Source organism: Manis pentadactyla, chromosome X (assembly GCF_030020395.1).
Source record: "Manis pentadactyla isolate mManPen7 chromosome X, mManPen7.hap1, whole genome shotgun sequence".
In the NCBI taxonomy this organism is placed as follows: Eukaryota; Metazoa; Chordata; class Mammalia; order Pholidota; family Manidae; genus Manis; species Manis pentadactyla.
In genome coordinates, this window is record NC_080038.1 from 83,297,433 (window position 1) to 83,316,360 (window position 18,928).

Here is an 18,928-nt window from a genome sequence, read left to right on the forward strand (position 1 = left end):
CAGGGATCCCTTGCAGTGGCTTGAATGAACTAATCAACCTACCAGATTCTGGTTGCTACTCTAGAAAGGAGCAGAGATGTGGTACACCTTAATAGAGAAACAATTGACTGCTGTGTACCACAATTTGCTGGCTACAGATCCCATCACTGGCATGACCCCATTAAAGGTAGTAAACACTTATCCTATCATGGAGTGGGTACAAGACTGGACCTCAAAGCTGTGGAGTGGTGGACACAGATATTTATGCTGGCCAAGTGAGATGCATAACTACAGCACTATGGCACTCTCTCTACTGACCCCTTAAGTGAAGATTTCCAATACTTATTGGGGCCAGTGACATACTAGTGAAAGGCAGGAAGATTTTGCTTTAGAGTGATTAGTAGCAGCCCTTACTAGGAAGGAATAGACCCTATACCTGAAGATGCATGGTAAACATGGCTTCAGCTGTGGGAATCCCCAGAAATGGAAGGCTATAGCTTTGCAACCTAAGACTGAGACAATAGAGATGGAAGATGGTGAGGGAAAGAACAGCCAGTGGGCAGAGTTGTGAATAGTGTGGCTTTTAATCAGCCACAAGCCCTTCCCAATAGTCATTTGCACTGACAGATGGGCTGTCTTTCAAGGCTTGACTCTGTCAGGGAATTATGGCTAAACTGATTTAGCAAGATTCTTACTAAAATTAGGAAATGTATAGATGAACACAGAATTTTAAAAGTCAGGAACTAGTTGAGGACTTCAGAAGAATCTGAGTAAAGTTTGGTTAAAGTAAGACTCTGTCTATGAGTGTGTGTGTGTGTGTGTGTATGTGTTTTATATATACATATATAATAGTTGAGATAAAAGGGGTCAAACTTTAAAAACTACCACTTAACCTGCCTATTTGTTTGACTTTTTAACAAAAGAATAACTAACACAGAGGAGGAGGAAAAGATGGTAGAGTGAGAAGTGTGGTGGAAATCTCCTCCACAAATCACATATATTTTGAAAATATAGCATATAAAACTATTCCTAAAAGAGTGACCAGAAGTAACAGTACACAAGCCAGTTTATATCTCGGAGAAGTCAACGTCTCATGGAAAAGGGTAACATGGAGAACTGTGACCCAGTAGGACATGAGCACACACACCACCCCAGCTGAACAGTGGGTGGAAAAGAATCAGAGAAGGGAGGGAGTGGAAGCACAGGACTACTAAATAACCAGGCCTAGAAAACTGCCCCAGGAACACAGACCAACACTGCATGGTGCTCTGGAGATTGGAGGAACTGAAGGACAAAGATTGAAACTAAGAGTGTGAACAGGATCCCACAACCAGCTTCCCTTTGACAAAAAAAAAAAAGCAGATGCTTTAAAAGTCTTAAAGGGAAAAGTGTTTAACAGGTGGACAAAATCATCCCAGCACACACAGCCCAGCAGGCTGGGAACTTTCAGGAACTTCAGGCACCATATCCAGCTGGTTGACAATGCAGCCCCGATGCCCATCACTGTAATAAGCAGCCTGCCATTCCTTGCTCTGTACCAGCACCTGTGCACAAACCGGCTGTCTGAGCCATTGCTGCAGACTGGATAGAGGGCAGCTCCACTTACAGCAACCACACAGCTTAATGCAGAAGCTTCTCCCTGTGGCAGCTAACCAGCACAGACCCAGAGGCTACTGCCTGTGTGTGGTTAACTGCCACAGACAGCGGAGATGGGTGCTGAGACTGGGAGGCATGAAGGGCAGCTTTATTCTCAATGCAAAACATGCGCCACCCACCTGTGACCCCTGCCAGCATCCTAGGCCATCTGGAGGGCCACCCATCCCACAGAGGCCTAGGGAATTAACCCACAGGCATCACCTTGCACGTGGTTGACTGGAACAGACAGAGGAGATGGGTGCCAAGACCAGGAGCCATGAAAGGGCTTTGTCCATGCTGGTGAAACACACACAGGTTGCCTGCAACCCCCTACATCACCCTAAGGATCCCAAGGGCTGCCCTGCCCATGGCTGCTCAGGGGATTAACCCAGCATACACTCCCTATGCACCGTTAACTGGCACAGACAGTGGTGAAAGGCAAGGTGACTGGCAAGTAGGAAGGGACTTTGTCCTCCCAGCTGACACACGTGACACTCACCGGCAACCACTACCATTTCTCCAGGATCATGAAAAGGCAGAAGAACTGTGTTCAATCCAAAATCCCTCAATCACCAGAAAGAGGGCTCAGTGAGACTGAAATCACCAATCTCCTGTAAAAGAATTCAAAATAAAAGTCATAAGCATGCTGATGGAGCTACAGAAAAATATTCAAGACCTGAAGGATGAATTCAGAGGGGGAAATAACAGAAAGGAAACAAACAATTGAGGGATTTAAAAGGAGATTAGATGAGGTGGAGGAGACCATCAATGGAATAGAAATCACAGAACAGTAATACAGAGAATCTGAGGTACAGAGAGAAAAAATGATCTCTAAGAATGAAAGAATATTAAGAGAACTGTGTGACAAATCCAAATGGAACAATATTCGCATTATAGGGGTTCCAGAAGAAGACGACAGAGAGAAAGGGAAAGAGTATCTGAAGAAATAATGGCTGAAAAATCCCCCAAGCTGGGGAATGAAATAGTCTCTCAGACCATGTAAGCCCACAGATCTCCCAACAGAAGGGACCTAAGGAGGACAACACAAAGGCATATAATAATTAAAATGGAAAATATCAGAGACAAGGGCAGAGAATTAAAAGCAGCCAGAGAGAGAAAAAAGATGACCTACAAAGGAAAACCCTTCAGGCTATCAACACATTTCTCAGCAGAAATCTTACAGGCCAGAAAGGAGTGACATGTTATATTCAATGTAATGAAACAGAAGGGCCTAGAACCAAGAATACTCTATCCAGCTAGATTATCATTTAAATTTGAAGGAGGGATTAAGCAAATCCCAGACAAGCAAAAGTTGAGGGAATTTACCTCCAACAAACCATCTGTACAGTGTATTTTAAAATGAGTACTCTAGATGTAGGTGCTCCTGAGACTAAATAGCAGTCACCAGAGAAAGTAAAACCACAGCAAAGGAAGTAGACCAACTAAATACTAACCAAACAAAAAATTAAATCAGCTACCCACAAAGTCAGTCAAGGGAGACACAAAGATTACCGAATATGACACTTAACATATAGGGTGGAGGGGGAGAAAACAAAGGGAGAGAAAAAGGAATCATCAGACTGTGTTTATAATAGCATAATAGGTGAGTTAAGTTAGTCTGCTAGATAGTAAAGAAGCTACCACTGAACCTTTGGTAACCACAAATCTAAAGCCTGCAATGGCAATAAGTACATATCTTTCAATAATCACCCTAAATGTAAATGGACTGAATTCACCAATCAAAAGACACAGAGGAATAGAATGGATAAAATAGCAAGACCCATCTATATGCTGCCTACAAGAGACTCACCTCAAAACCAAAGACATACACATACTAAAAGCCAAGGGATAGAAAAAGATATTTCATGCAAACAACAGGGAGAAAAAAGCAGGTGTTGCAGTACTAGTATCAGACAAAATAGACTTCAAAACAAAGAAAGTAACAAGAGATAAAGAAGGACATTACATAATGATAAAGGGGTCAGTACAACAAGAAGATATAACCATTATAAATATATATGCACCCAATAAAGGAGCACCAACATATGGGAAACAAATACTAACAGAATTAAAGGAGGAAATAGAATATAGAATGCAATGCATTCATATTAGGAGACTTCAACACACCACTCACTCCAAAGTAGAGCTCCAGCAGACAGAAAATAAGTAAGGACCCAGAGGAACCTAACAACACATTTGAACAAATGGACCTAAGAGACATCTATAGAACACACCACACAAAAGCAGCATGATAAACATTGTTGTCAAGTTCACATGGAACATATTTCAGAATACACCACATACTGAGTCAGAAAAAGAGCCTCAATGTATTGAAAAAGTTTGAAATTGTACCAACAAACTACTCTGATAACAAAGATATAAAACTAGAAATAAATTGTACAAAGAAAACAAAAAGGCTCACAAACACATGGAAGCTTGACAACATGCTCCTCAATAATCAATGGATTAATGATCAAATTAAGAGATCAGGCAATATATGGAGACCAATGAAAACAAGAGCACAATGCCCTAATTTCTGTGGAACGCAGCAAAAGCAGTTATAAGAGGAAAGTGTATAGCAACCCAGGCCTATTTATAGAAGGAAGAACCATTCCAAAAGAACAGTCTAAATTTATAATCATTGAAACTGGAAAAAGAAGAAAAATGAGGCCCAAAATCAGTAGAAGGAGGGACATAATAAAGAACAGAGAAGAAATAAATAAAATAGCGAAGATTAAACACTACAAAAAGATAATGAAAGCAAGAGCTGGAAAATGAACAAAATGGAAAAACTCCTAGGGAGAATATCAAGAAAAGAAGAGAATCTAAAGACAAAAACAGAATCAGAAATGAGAAATGAAAAATCAACACAGAAATACAAAGAATTATTAGAGAATACTATGAACAATTATATGCTAACAAACTGCATAACCTAGAAGAGAAGGACAACTTTCTAGAAAAATACAACCTTCTAAGACTGACTCAGGAAGAAACAGATAACCTGAAAAGACCAATTACGATAAATGAAACTGAACTGGTAATCAAAAAATTACCCAAGAACAAAACTCCCGAAAAAGATGGCTTCACAGCTGAATTTCATCAGACATTTTGAAAGGGCATAATACCCATTCTCCTTAAAGTTGTACAAAACATAGAAGATGAGGAAATACTTTCAAATTCATTCTATGAAGCCAGCATCACTCTCATACTAAAACCAGGCAAAGACACCACAAAAAAAAAGAAAATAGACCAATATCCCTGATGATCTTAGATGTAAAAATACTCAACAAAATATTAGCAAAATAAATTCAAAAATACATCAAGAGGATCAGACATCATGATTAAGTGGGATTCATCCCAGGGATATAAGGATGGTAGTACATTAGAAAATCCACCAACATCATCCACTATATCAGTAAAAAGAAGGAAAAAATTCACATGATCGTCTTCATAGAAACATATGACAAAAACATTTGACAAAACTCAACACTCATTCATGATAAAAAACTCTCAAGAAAATGGGTATAGAGGGAAAGTATGTCAACATAATAAAGGCTATATGTGACAAACTCACAGCCAAAATCATACTTAACAATGAAAGGCTTAAATGTTTTCCTCTAAGATCAGGAACAAAACAAGGATGCCCATTCTCTTCACTTTTAATCAACATAGTACTGAAGGTCCTAGCCATGGCAATCAGACAAAACTAAGAAATAAAACACATCCAGATTGGTAAGGAAGAAGTCAAACTGTCCCTGTTTGCAGATGACATGATATTGTACATTAAAAAAAAAACTAAAGACTCCATTCCAAAACTAGCAGATCTAATATCTGAATCAGCAAAGTTGCAGGATACAAAATTAAAACACAGAAATCTGTTGCATTCTTATACAGTAATGATGAACTAGCAAAAAGAGAAATCAGGAAAACAATTCCACTCACAATTACACCAAAAAGAATAAAATACCTAGGAATAAAACAAACCAAGGAAGTGAAAGACCTATACCCTGAAAACTACAAGACACTGTTGAGAGAAATTAAAGAGGACACTAGTAAATGGAAAATCATCCAATGCTCTTGGGTTGGAAGAATTAATATAGTCAAAATGGCCATCCTGCCTAAAGCAATCTACAGATTCAGTGCAATCCCTATCAAAATACTGACAGCATTCTTCCATGAACTGGAACAAATAGTTCTAAAATTCACAGGGAACTACAAAAGACCCTGAGTAGCCAAAGCTGAAGAATAAAGCAGTGGGGGCTATACTTCTCAACTTCAATTTCTACTGCAAAGCAACAATAACCAAGACAATTTAGTACAGGCACAAGAACAGACCCATAGACCAATGGAACAGAATAGAGAGTACAGATATTAACCCAAGCATATATAGTCAGTTAATATATTATAAGGGAGCCAAGAACATACAATGGGTAAATGACAGCCTCTTCAACAGCTGGTGTTGGCAAAACTGGACAGCTATATGTAAGAGAATTAAACTGGATTACTGTCTAACTCCATACACAAATGTAAACTTGAAATGGATCAAAGAACTGAATGCTAGTCATGAAACCATAAAACTCTTAGAAGAAAACATAGGCAAAACTCTCTTGAATATAAACATGAGCAACTTGTTCATAAACATATCTACCCAGGCAAGGGAAACAAAAGCAAAAATGAACAAGTGGGACTATATCAAACTTTAAAGCTTCTGTAAAACAGAGGACACCATCAGTAGAACAAAAAGGCATCCAACAGAATGGGAGAATATATTCAAAAATGACATATCTGATAAGGGGTTGACATCCAAAATACAAAAGAGCACACGTGCCTCAACAACAAAAAGCAAATAACCCAATTAAAATATGGGCTCAGATCTGAACAGACACTTCTCCAAAGAAGAAATTCAGATGAAAACAGGCAAATGAAAAGATGCTCCACAACACTAATCATCAGAGAAATGAAAATTAAAACCACAGTGAGATATCACCTCACCCCTGTTAGGATGGTCAACATCCAAAAGGCCAACAACAATAAATGCTGGTGAGAATGTGGAGAAAGGGGAACCTCCCTATAATGCTGATGGGAATGTGAATCAGTTCAACCATTGTGGAAAGCAGTACGGAGGTTCCTCAAAAACCTCAAAATAAAAATACCATTTGGAGGCGTGAGTAAAGCAGCGGAAATCTCCTCAGAAAACCACATATATCTATGAAAATATAACAAAGACAACTCTTCCGAGAATAAAGACCAGTGGACACAGGACAACATCCAGACCTCATTGACACCTGCGAGAAACCAGTGCCTCGTAAAGGGGGTAAGATACAAGACCCGGCCCGGCGGGACCCGAGTGCCCCACCCCCCACCTCCCATGGGAGAAGAATAGGCTGTTGAAAAGTCAGCCCCCGCTATCCGGACCAGAGCGCAGACACAGTGCATGCGCGGGGCCCTGGATATTAGGGAAATAGGGCAGCAAGAACGATGAGCAGGTACCGGAGGCCTGGAGCCGGAGGACATAAGAAAAACGAGCAGCCATTTTTTTTTTTTCTGTTTTGTTTTGGTGAGAGCTTTTTGGAAGTCTTCAAGGGATAGGGACCACAATACCAGGGAAACAGGGCAGCAAGACCGGTGAACAGATGCCTGAGGCTGGCGCCGGAGAATAAAGAAAAACGAGCGGCCATTTTTTATTTATATAATTTTAATTTAAAAAAAAATTTTTTTTTTGTGGACATTGTTTTGTTTTGGTGGGTGCTTTATGGAAGTCTTAAAGGGGCAGGGTGGGACACTTAATCCAGAGGCAGGGAATCCGGGGATCTCTGGTTACCCTAATCCCCTGGGCTGCAGGGTGCACGGACGCCGCTTATTGAGATAAATAGCCTCCTGGCCGCTCCCCCTCCAACGCGACTCCACAACTTTGGAGCAGCGGCCCGAGCAAGGCCACGACCACAGCAGCAGTGGAGATAAACTCCATAGCAGCCGGGCAGGAAGCAGAAGCCCTGTCTGCATGCAGCTACCGAGCACAAGCCACTAGAGCTCGCTGTTCTCCCAGGAGGGTCACAAACCAACAACAAGGGAAGTTCTTCCAGCCGTCCCTCATCCCAGCTCTGCAAACTATTCCTATCACCATGAAAAGGCAAAGCTACAGGCAGACAAAGATCACAGAGACAACACCAGAGAAGGAGACAGACCTAACCAGTCTTCCTGACAAATAATTCAAAATAAAAATCATAAACATGCTGACAGAGATGCAGAGGAATATGCAAGAGATATAGTATGAAGTCTGGAGGGAGATCACAGATGCCAGAAAGGAGATTACAGAAATGAAACAAACTCTGGAAGGATTTATAAGCAGAATGGATAGGATGCAAGAGGCCACTGATGGAATAGAAACCAGAGAAGAAGAACACATAGAAGTTGACATAGAGAGACATAAAAGGATCTCCAGGAATGAAACAATATTAAGAGAAATGAGTTACCAATACAAAAGGAACAATATCAGTATTATAGGGGTACCAGTAGAAGAAGAGAGAGGAAAAGGGATGGAAAGTATCTTGGAAGAAATAATTGCTTAAAACTTCCCCAAACTGGGGGAGGAAATAATCGAACAGACCACAGAAATACACAGAACCCCAAACAGAAAGGATCCAAGGAGGACAACACCAAGACACATAATAATTAAAATGGCAAAGATCAAGGACAAGGAAAGAGTTTTAAAGGCAGATAGAGAGAAAAAGGTCACCTATAAAGGAAAACCCATTAGGCTAACGACAGACTTCTCAACAGAAACCCTACAGGCCAGAAGAGAATGGCATGATATATTTAATGCAAAGAAACAAAAGGGCCTTAAACCAAGGATACTGTATCCAGCACGACTATCATTTAAATATGATGGTGGGATTAAACAATTCCCAGACAAACAAAAGCTGAGGGAATTTGCTTCCCACAAACAACCTCTACAGGACATCTTACAGGGACTGCCCTAGATGGGAGCACTCCTAGAAAGAGCACAGAACAAAACACCCAACATATGAAGAATGGAGGAGGAGGAACAAGAAGGGAGAGAAGAAAAGAATCTCCAGACAGTGTATAAAACAGCTCAATAAGCGAGCTAAGTTAGGCAGTTAGATACTAAAGAGGCTAACCTTGAACCTTTGGTAACCAAGAATTTAAAGCCTGCAATGGCAATAAGTACATATCTTTCAATAGTCACCCTAAATGTTAATGTAATTAATGCACTAATCAAAAGACACAGAGTAATAGAATGGATAAAAAAGCAAGACCCATCTATATGCTGCTTACAAGAAACTCACCTCAAACCCAAAGACATGTACAGACTAAAAGTCAAGGGATGGAAAAACATATTTCAGGCAAATAACAGAGAGAAGAAAGCAGGGGTTGAAGTACTAATATCAGACAAAATAGACTTCAAAACAAAGAAAGTAACAAGAGATAAAGAAGGACACTACATAATGATAAAGGGCTCAGTCCAACAAGAGGATATAACCATTCTAAATATAAATGAACCCAACACAGGAGCCGAAGCATATGTGAAACAAATACTAACAGAACTAAAGGGGGAAATAGACTGCAATGCATTCATTCTATGAGACTTCAACAAACCACACACACCAAACAATAGATCCACCAGGCAGAAAACAAGTAAGGACACGGAAACACTTAACAACACAGTAGAGCAGATGGACCTAATAGACATCTACAGAACTCTACATCCAAAAGCAACAGGATACACATTCTTCTCAAGTGCACATGGAACATTCTCCAGAATAGACCACATACTAGGCCACAAAAAGAGCCTCAGTAAATTCCAAAAGATTGAAATCCTACCAAACAACTTTTCAGACCACACAGGCATAAAACTAGAAATAAACTGTACAAAGAAAGCAAAAAGGCACACAAACACATAGAGGCTTAACAACACGCTCCTAAATAATCAGTGGATCAATGGCCAAATAAAAATGGAGATCCAACAATACATGGAAACAAATGACAACAACAAAACTAAGCCCCAACTTCTGTGGGACACAGCAAAAGCAGTCTTAAGAGGAAAGTATATAGCAATCCAAGCATATTTAAAAAAGGAAGAACAATCCCAAATGAATGGTCTCATGTCACAATTATCAAAATTGGAAAAAGAAGAACAAATGAGGCCTAAGGTCACCAGAAGGAGGGACATAATAAAGATCAGAGAAAAAATAAATAAAATTGAGAAGAATAAAACAATAGCAAATATCCATGAAACCAAGAACTGGTTCTTCGAGAAAATAAACAAAATAGAAAAACCCCTAGCCAGACTTATTAAGAGAAAAAGAGAATCTACACAAATAAACAGAATCAGAAATGAGAAAGGAAAAATCACGACGGACCCCACAGAAATACAAAGAATTATTAGAGAATACTATGAAAACCTATATGCTAACAAGCTGGGAAACCTAGGAGAAATGGACAACTTCCTAGAAAAATACAACCTTCCAAGACTGACCCAGAAAGAAACAGAAAATCTAAACAGACCATTTACCAGCAACAAAATTGCAGCGGTAATCAAAAAACTACCAAAGAACAAAACCCCCGAGCCAGATGGATTTACCTCAGAATTTTGTCAGACATACAGGGAAGACATAATACCTATTCTCCTTAAAGTTTTCGAAAATATACAGAAGGAGTGGATACCCCCATCTCATTCTATGAATCTAACATCACCCTAATACCAAACCAGGCAAAGACACGACGAAAAAGAAAACTACAGAGAAATATCCCTGATGAACGTAGATGCAAAAATACTCAACAAAATATTAGCAAACTGAAATCAAAAATACATCAAAAGGATCGTACACCATGACCAAGTGGGATTCATCCCAGGGATACAAGGATGGTACAGCATTCGAAAGTCCATCAACATCATCCACCACATCAACAAAAAGAAAGACAAAAACCACATGATCATCTCCATAGATGCTGAAAAGGCATTCAAATAATTCAATGTAAATTCATGATAAAAACTCTCAGCAAAATGGGAATAGAGGGCAAGAACCTCAACATAATAAGGCCATCTATGATAAACCCACAGCCAACATTATATTGAACAGCGAGAAGCTGAAAGCATTTCCTCTGATATTGGGAACTAGACAGGGATGCCCACTCTCCCCACTGTTATTTAACATAGTAATGGAGGTCCTATCCACAGCAATCATACAAAAAAAAAAATAGAAGGAATTCAGTCTGGTAAAGAAGAATTTAAACTGGCACTATTTGCAGATGACATGACACTGTACATAAAAAACCCTAAAGACTCCACCCCAAAACTACTAGAACTGTTATCGGATTACAGCAAAGTTGCAGGATACAAAATTAACACATAGAAAGCTGTGGTTTTCCTTTACATTAACAATGAATCAACAGAAAGAGAAATCAGGAAAACAACTCCATTCACAATTACATCAAAAAGAATAAAATACCTAGGAATAATCCTAACCAAAGAAGTGAAAGACTTATACTCTGAAAACTACAAGTCACTCTTAAGAGAAATTAAAGGGGACACTAATAGATGGAAACTCATCCCATGCTCTTGGCTAGGAAGAATTAATATCGTCAAAATGGCCATCCTGCCCAAAGCAATATACAGATTTGATGCAATCCCTATGAAACTACCAGCAACATTCTTCAATGAACTGGATCAAATAATTCAAAAATTCATATGGAAACACCAAAGATCCCGAATAGCCAAAGCAATCCTTAGAAAGAAGAATAAAGTAGGGGGGATCTCACTCCCCAACTTCAAGCTCACCCTTAAAGCCGTAGTAATCAAGACAATTTTGTACTGGCACAAGAACAGAGCCACAGATCAACGGAACAGACTAGAGAATCCAGACATTAACCCAGACATATATGGTCAATTAATATTTGATAAAGGAGCCATGATCATATAATGGTGAAATGACAGTCTCTTTAACAGATGGTGCTGGCAAAACTGGAGAGCTACATGTAGGAGAATGAAACTGGACCATTGTCTAACCCCATATACGAAAGTAAACTCAAAATGGATCAAAGACCTGAATGTAAGTCAAGAAACCATTAAAAAAAAACATAGGCAAAAACTCTTAGACATAAACATGAGTGACCTCTTCCTGAACATATGTCCCCAGGCAAGGAAAACAACAGCAAAAATGAACAAGTGGGACTATATTACGCTGAAAAGCTTCTGTACAGCAAAAGACACCATCAATAGAACATAAAGGAAACCTACAGTATGGGAGAATATATTTGAAAATGACACATCCGATAAAGGCTTGATGTCCAGAATATATAAAGAGCTCACATGCCTCAACAAACAAAAAACAAATAACCCAATTAAAAATGGGCAGAGGAACTGAACAGACAGTTCTCCAAAAAAGAAATACAGATGGCCAACAGACACATGAAAAGATGCTCCACATCGGTAATTATCTGAGAAATGCAAATTAAAACCACAATGAGGTATCACCTCACTCCAGTAAGGATGGCTGCCATCCAAAAGACAAACAACAACAAATGTTGGCGAGGCTGTGGAGAAAGGGGAACCCTCCTACACTGCTGGTGGGAATGTAAGTTAGTTCAACCATTGTGGAAAGCAGTATGGAGGTACATCAAAATGGTCAAAACAGACCTACCATTTGACCCAGGAATTGCACTCCTAGGAATTTACCCTAAGAATGCCGCAATGAAGTATGAGAAAGATCAGTGCACCCCTATATTTATTGCAGCACTATTTACAATAGCCAAGAATTGGAAGCAACCTAAATGTCCATCGATAGATGAATGGATAAAGAAGAAGTGGTACATATACACAATGGAATACTGCTGAGCCATAAGAAAAGGGCAAATCCAACCATTTGCAGCAACATGGATGGAGCTGGAGGGTTTTATGCTCAGTGAAACAAGCCAAGCGGAGAAAGAGAAATACCAAATGATTTCACTTATCTGTGGAAAATAAGAACAAAGGAAAAACTGTAGGAACAAATCAGCACCAGAATCACAGAACTCAAGAATGGACTAACAGGTACCAAAGGGAAAGGGACTGGGGAGGATGGGTGGGTAGGGAGGGATAAGCGGGGAGAGAAGTAGGGGCGTATTAAGATTAGCATGCATGGGGGCGTAGGTGAAAAGGGAGGACTGTACAACACAGAGAAGGCAAGTAGTGATTCTACAACATTTTGCTATGCTGATGGACTGTGACTGTAAAGGGGTTTATAGGGGACACCTGGTATAGGTGAGAGCTTAGTAAACATAATATTCATTATGTAAGTGTAGATTAGTGATACCAAAAACAAAACAAAACAAAACAAAACAAAAAAAGGGCAGTTCCAGTGTGGTAACCTCCAATGAGTTCTACACAAGGGTATAAAGGCATATAAAAGTGTAGGTAAATGCTCTGTTTGCATTTATTCAGAAGATCAAAGCCTAATTGGGCTACCCTGAAAATGAACTAAGATACGATATGAAAGACAAGTTCCAACATCAGCACTCTCTGGAAGACTCATGCCAGAAGATGAGCATCAAAAAACCCCAACAAAGATCCACGCACTGCTACAGCTGTAGATGCACTCATCCCACCAGCTCCTGGACTTGCCATGGGAATGAAGGAGATAACTAAGTTGGCCTGTGCATACAGTAAAACAACAAATTTGACTGGATCTATACTCTTGGAACTCAAGCAAGAATTAGGAGAAGTGCAAATTGTAGCGCTCCAAAATCTTACAACTACAGACTATTTACTGTTAAAAGTACATAAGGGATGTGAACATTCCCCAAGAATGGGTTGTTTTAATTTGTCTGATTTCTCTCAGACTGTTCAAGTTCAGTTGGACAATATCCACCATATCATAGATAAGTCTTCACAAATGCCTAAGGTGCCTAACTGGTTTTCTTGGTTTCACTGGAGATGGCTGGTAATTACAGGTATGCTTGGGTTATGTAACTATACTCCTATTATGTTAATGTGTGTGTGCAATTTAAGTAGTAACTTAAAACCTATACATGCTGAAGTTACTCTACAAGAAGATATGTCAAAGAAATAATCAATCTTCCCATGTTTTCTTCCGCCTGCTACTTCTATAGCTTTTCTTCTTCCTTCCTAATTACAACCCTTAAATAGAGTTCGTGCCTCATATCAAATTTACCGAGTATCATAATTCTACCAAGTGGTAAAGATACCTCAAGACAAATGCTGGGCATAGAAGCTACAGGGCATAAATATGCAAAGAAATAAAAAGCTAACCATTTCAAACAATAAGGCTTCTCTCTCACCAACTTTACATTTCCCTGTATGGCCCCGGATGATGACTGGTTAGCCAGAGATGGGTAAGATTCCTCAAGGGAGGGGCAACCTAAGACAGGCACAGTCGCAGGGGGGTCATCAGGTGAGAAATTGGGGATCAGCAGAGGTGAGGCTTAGATTCTCACCCCCCTGTTCTGAGAGAAATCTTCTGCATATGTGGATGTTTTATTGCCCTTGTCTAGCTTGGATTAACACATAGTCTACAGGCACACACCTGATCATCTACATTAGCTCTCTTACCACACTAAACTATGTTTTCTAACTTTATCTTGTATCTACCTACCACTTCAGCATTTTATTAAAAATAATAATAATAAAGAGAGAAATGTGGTATCCACATATAAATCAAGTTTAAAAACCAAATGAGTATTCATATTTTAACTGACTGTTTATAGTTCATAATCATGAGCAAAACCGAAAGTTTCTGTGATGACTGCCCTTGTACTGTTCACTATGTAACTTACTCATTATGTAAGAATTTGTTCTCCATGTAAGAACTTGTTTGTCATGCCTCAGAAATTCGGAGACTGATGAAAATTCGGCTTGGGGTGGATTAATGATTGAGCATTGAGCATTGACTCCCCTATACAGAATTTTATTGTTGTTAACAACCATTTGATGAATAAATATGAGAGATGCCTTCACAAAAAAAAAAAAAAGGACAGACTTCCAATGTTAAAATAAATAAGTAACCGGGATATAATGTATAGCATGAGGAATATAATCAAGATATTGTAACAGCTTGGTATGGTGATTGCTGGAACCTAGAATTATGTATATAAAAGTTTTATCACTGTGTTGTATACTTGAAACTAATGTAATGTAATACTGTGCGTCAACTACCCTTCAATAAAAAATAATTATCTAAAAAAAAAAAGTAAACTCAAAATGGATCAAAGACCTGAATGTAAGTCATGAAACCATTAAACTCTTGGAAGAGCACATAGGCAAGAACCTCTTAGACAGAAACATGAGTGACCTCTTCTTGAACATATCTCCCCGGACAAGGAATACAACAGCAAGAATGAACAAGTGGGACTATATTATGCTGAAAAGCAACTGTACAGCAAAAGACATCATCAATAGAACAAAAAGGAACCCTACAGTATGGGAGAATATATTTGTAAATGACAGATCCGATAAAGGCTTGACGTCCAGTATATATAAAGAGCTCACACAACTCAACAAACAAAAAACAAATAACCCAATTAAAAAATGGGCAGAGGAAGTGAACAGACAGTTCTCCAAAAAGTAATACAGATGGCCAACAGACACATGAAAAGATGCTCCACATCGTTAATTATCAGAGAAATGCAAATTAAATCTACAATGAGGTATCACCTCACACCAGTAAGGATGGCTGCCATCCAAAAGACAAACAACAACAAATGTTGGCGAGGCTGTGGAGAAAGGGGAACCCTCCTACACTGCTGTTGGGAATGTAAATTAGTTCAACCATTGTGGAAAGCAGTATGGAGGTATATCAAAATGCTCAAAACAGACATACCATTTGACCCAGGAATTGCACTCCTAGGAATTTACCCTAAGAATGCCGCAATGAAGTATGAGAAAGAGCAATGCACCCCTATGTTTATTGCAGCACTATTTACAATAGCCAAGAATTGGAAGCAACGTAAATGTCCATCGATAGATGAATGGATAAAGAAGAAGTGGTACATATACACAATGGAATACTGCTGAGCCATAAGAAAAGGGCAAATCCAACCATTTGCAGCAACATGGATGGAGCTGGAGGGTTTTATGCTCAGTGAAACAAGCCAAGCGGAGAAAGAGAAATACCAAATGATTTCACTTATCTGTGGAAAATAAGAACAAAGGAAAAACTGTAGGAACAAATCAGCACCAGAATCACAGAACTCAAGAATGGACTAACAGGTACCAAAGGGAAAGGGACTGGGGAGGATGGGTGGGTAGGGAGGGATAAGCGGGGAGAGAAGTAGGGGCGTATTAAGATTAGCATGCATGGGGGCGTAGGTGAAAAGGGAGGACTGTACAACACAGAGAAGGCAAGTAGTGATTCTACAACATTTTGCTATGCTGATGGACTGTGACTGTAAAGGGGTTTATAGGGGACACCTGGTATAGGTGAGAGCTTAGTAAACATAATATTCATTATGTAAGTGTAGATTAGTGATACCAAAAACAAAACAAAACAAAACAAAACAAAAAAAGGGCAGTTCCAGTGTGGTAACCTCCAATGAGTTCTACACAAGGGTATAAAGGCATATAAAAGTGTAGGTAAATGCTCTGTTTGCATTTATTCAGAAGATCAAAGCCTAATTGGGCTACCCTGAAAATGAACTAAGATACGATATGAAAGACAAGTTCCAACATCAGCACTCTCTGGAAGACTCATGCCAGAAGATGAGCATCAAAAAACCCCAACAAAGATCCACGCACTGCTACAGCTGTAGATGCACTCATCCCACCAGCTCCTGGACTTGCCATGGGAATGAAGGAGATAACTAAGTTGGCCTGTGCATACAGTAAAACAACAAATTTGACTGGATCTATACTCTTGGAACTCAAGCAAGAATTAGGAGAAGTGCAAATTGTAGCGCTCCAAAATCTTACAACTACAGACTATTTACTGTTAAAAGTACATAAGGGATGTGAACATTCCCCAAGAATGGGTTGTTTTAATTTGTCTGATTTCTCTCAGACTGTTCAAGTTCAGTTGGACAATATCCACCATATCATAGATAAGTCTTCACAAATGCCTAAGGTGCCTAACTGGTTTTCTTGGTTTCACTGGAGATGGCTGGTAATTACAGGTATGCTTGGGTTATGTAACTATACTCCTATTATGTTAATGTGTGTGTGCAATTTAAGTAGTAGCTTAAAACCTATACATGCTGAAGTTACTCTACAAGAAGATATGTCAAAGAAATAATCAATCTTCCCATGTTTTCTTCCGCCTGCTACTTCTATAGCTTTTCTTCTTCCTTCCTAATTACAACCCTTAAATAGAGTTCGTGCCTCATATCAAATTTACCGAGTATCATAATTCTACCAAGTGGTAAAGATACCTCAAGACAAATGCTGGGCATAGAAGCTACAGGGCATAAATATGCAAAGAAATAAAAAGCTAACCATTTCAAACAATAAGGCTTCTCTCTCACCAACTTTACATTTCCCTGTATGGCCCCGGATGATGACTGGTTAGCCAGAGATGGGTAAGATTCCTCAAGGGAGGGGCAACCTAAGACAGGCACAGTCGCAGGGGGGTCATCAGGTGAGAAATTGGGGATCAGCAGAGGTGAGGCTTAGATTCTCACCCCCCTGTTCTGAGAGAAATCTTCTGCATATGTGGATGTTTTATTGCCCTTGTCTAGCTTGGATTAACACATAGTCTACAGGCACACACCTGATCATCTACATTAGCTCTCTTACCACACTAAACTATGTTTTCTAACTTTATCTTGTATCTACCTACCACTTCAGCATTTTATTAAAAATAATAATAATAAAGAGAGAAATGTGGTATCCACATATAAATCAAGTTTAAAAACCAAATGAGTATTCATATTTTAACTGACTGTTTATAGTTCATAATCATGAGCAAAACCGAAAGTTTCTGTGATGACTGCCCTTGTACTGTTCACTATGTAACTTACTCATTATGTAAGAATTTGTTCTCCATGTAAGAACTTGTTTGTCATGCCTCAGAAATTCGGAGACTGATGAAAATTCGGCTTGGGGTGGATTAATGATTGAGCATTGAGCATTGACTCCCCTATACAGAATTTTATTGTTGTTAACAACCATTTGATGAATAAATATGAGAGATGCCTTCACAAAAAAAAAAAAAAGGACAGACTTCCAATGTTAAAATAAATAAGTAACCGGGATATAATGTATAGCATGAGGAATATAATCAAGATATTGTAACAGCTTGGTATGGTGATTGCTGGAACCTAGAATTATGTATATAAAAGTTTTATCACTGTGTTGTATACTTGAAACTAATGTAATGTAATACTGTGCGTCAACTACCCTTCAATAAAAAATAATTATCTAAAAAAAAAAAGTAAACTCAAAATGGATCAAAGACCTGAATGTAAGTCATGAAACCATTAAACTCTTGGAAGAGCACATAGGCAAGAACCTCTTAGACAGAAACATGAGTGACCTCTTCTTGAACATATCTCCCCGGACAAGGAATACAACAGCAAGAATGAACAAGTGGGACTATATTATGCTGAAAAGCAACTGTACAGCAAAAGACATCATCAATAGAACAAAAAGGAACCCTACAGTATGGGAGAATATATTTGTAAATGACAGATCCGATAAAGGCTTGACGTCCAGTATATATAAAGAGCTCACACAACTCAACAAACAAAAAACAAATAACCCAATTAAAAAATGGGCAGAGGAAGTGAACAGACAGTTCTCCAAAAAGTAATACAGATGGCCAACAGACACATGAAAAGATGCTCCACATCGTTAATTATCAGAGAAATGCAAATTAAATCTACAATGAGGTATCACCTCACACCAGTAAGGATGGCTGCCATCCAAAAGACAAACAACAACAAATGTTGGCGAGGCTGTGGAGAAAGGGGAACCCTCCTACACTGCTGTTGGGAATGTAAATTAGTTCAACCATTGTGGAAAGCAGTATGGAGGTATATCAAAATGCTCAAAACAGACATACCATTTGACCCAGGAATTGCACTCCTAGGAATTTACCCTAAGAATGCCGCAATGAAGTATGAGAAAGAGCAATGCACCCCTATGTTTATTGCAGCACTATTTACAATAGCCAAGAATTGGAAGCAACGTAAATGTCCATCGATAGATGAATGGATAAAGAAGAAGTGGTACATATACACAATGGAATACTGCTGAGCCATAAGAAAAGGGCAAATCCAACCATTTGCAGCAACATGGATGGAGCTGGAGGGTTTTATGCTCAGTGAAACAAGCCAAGCGGAGAAAGAGAAATACCAAATGATTTCA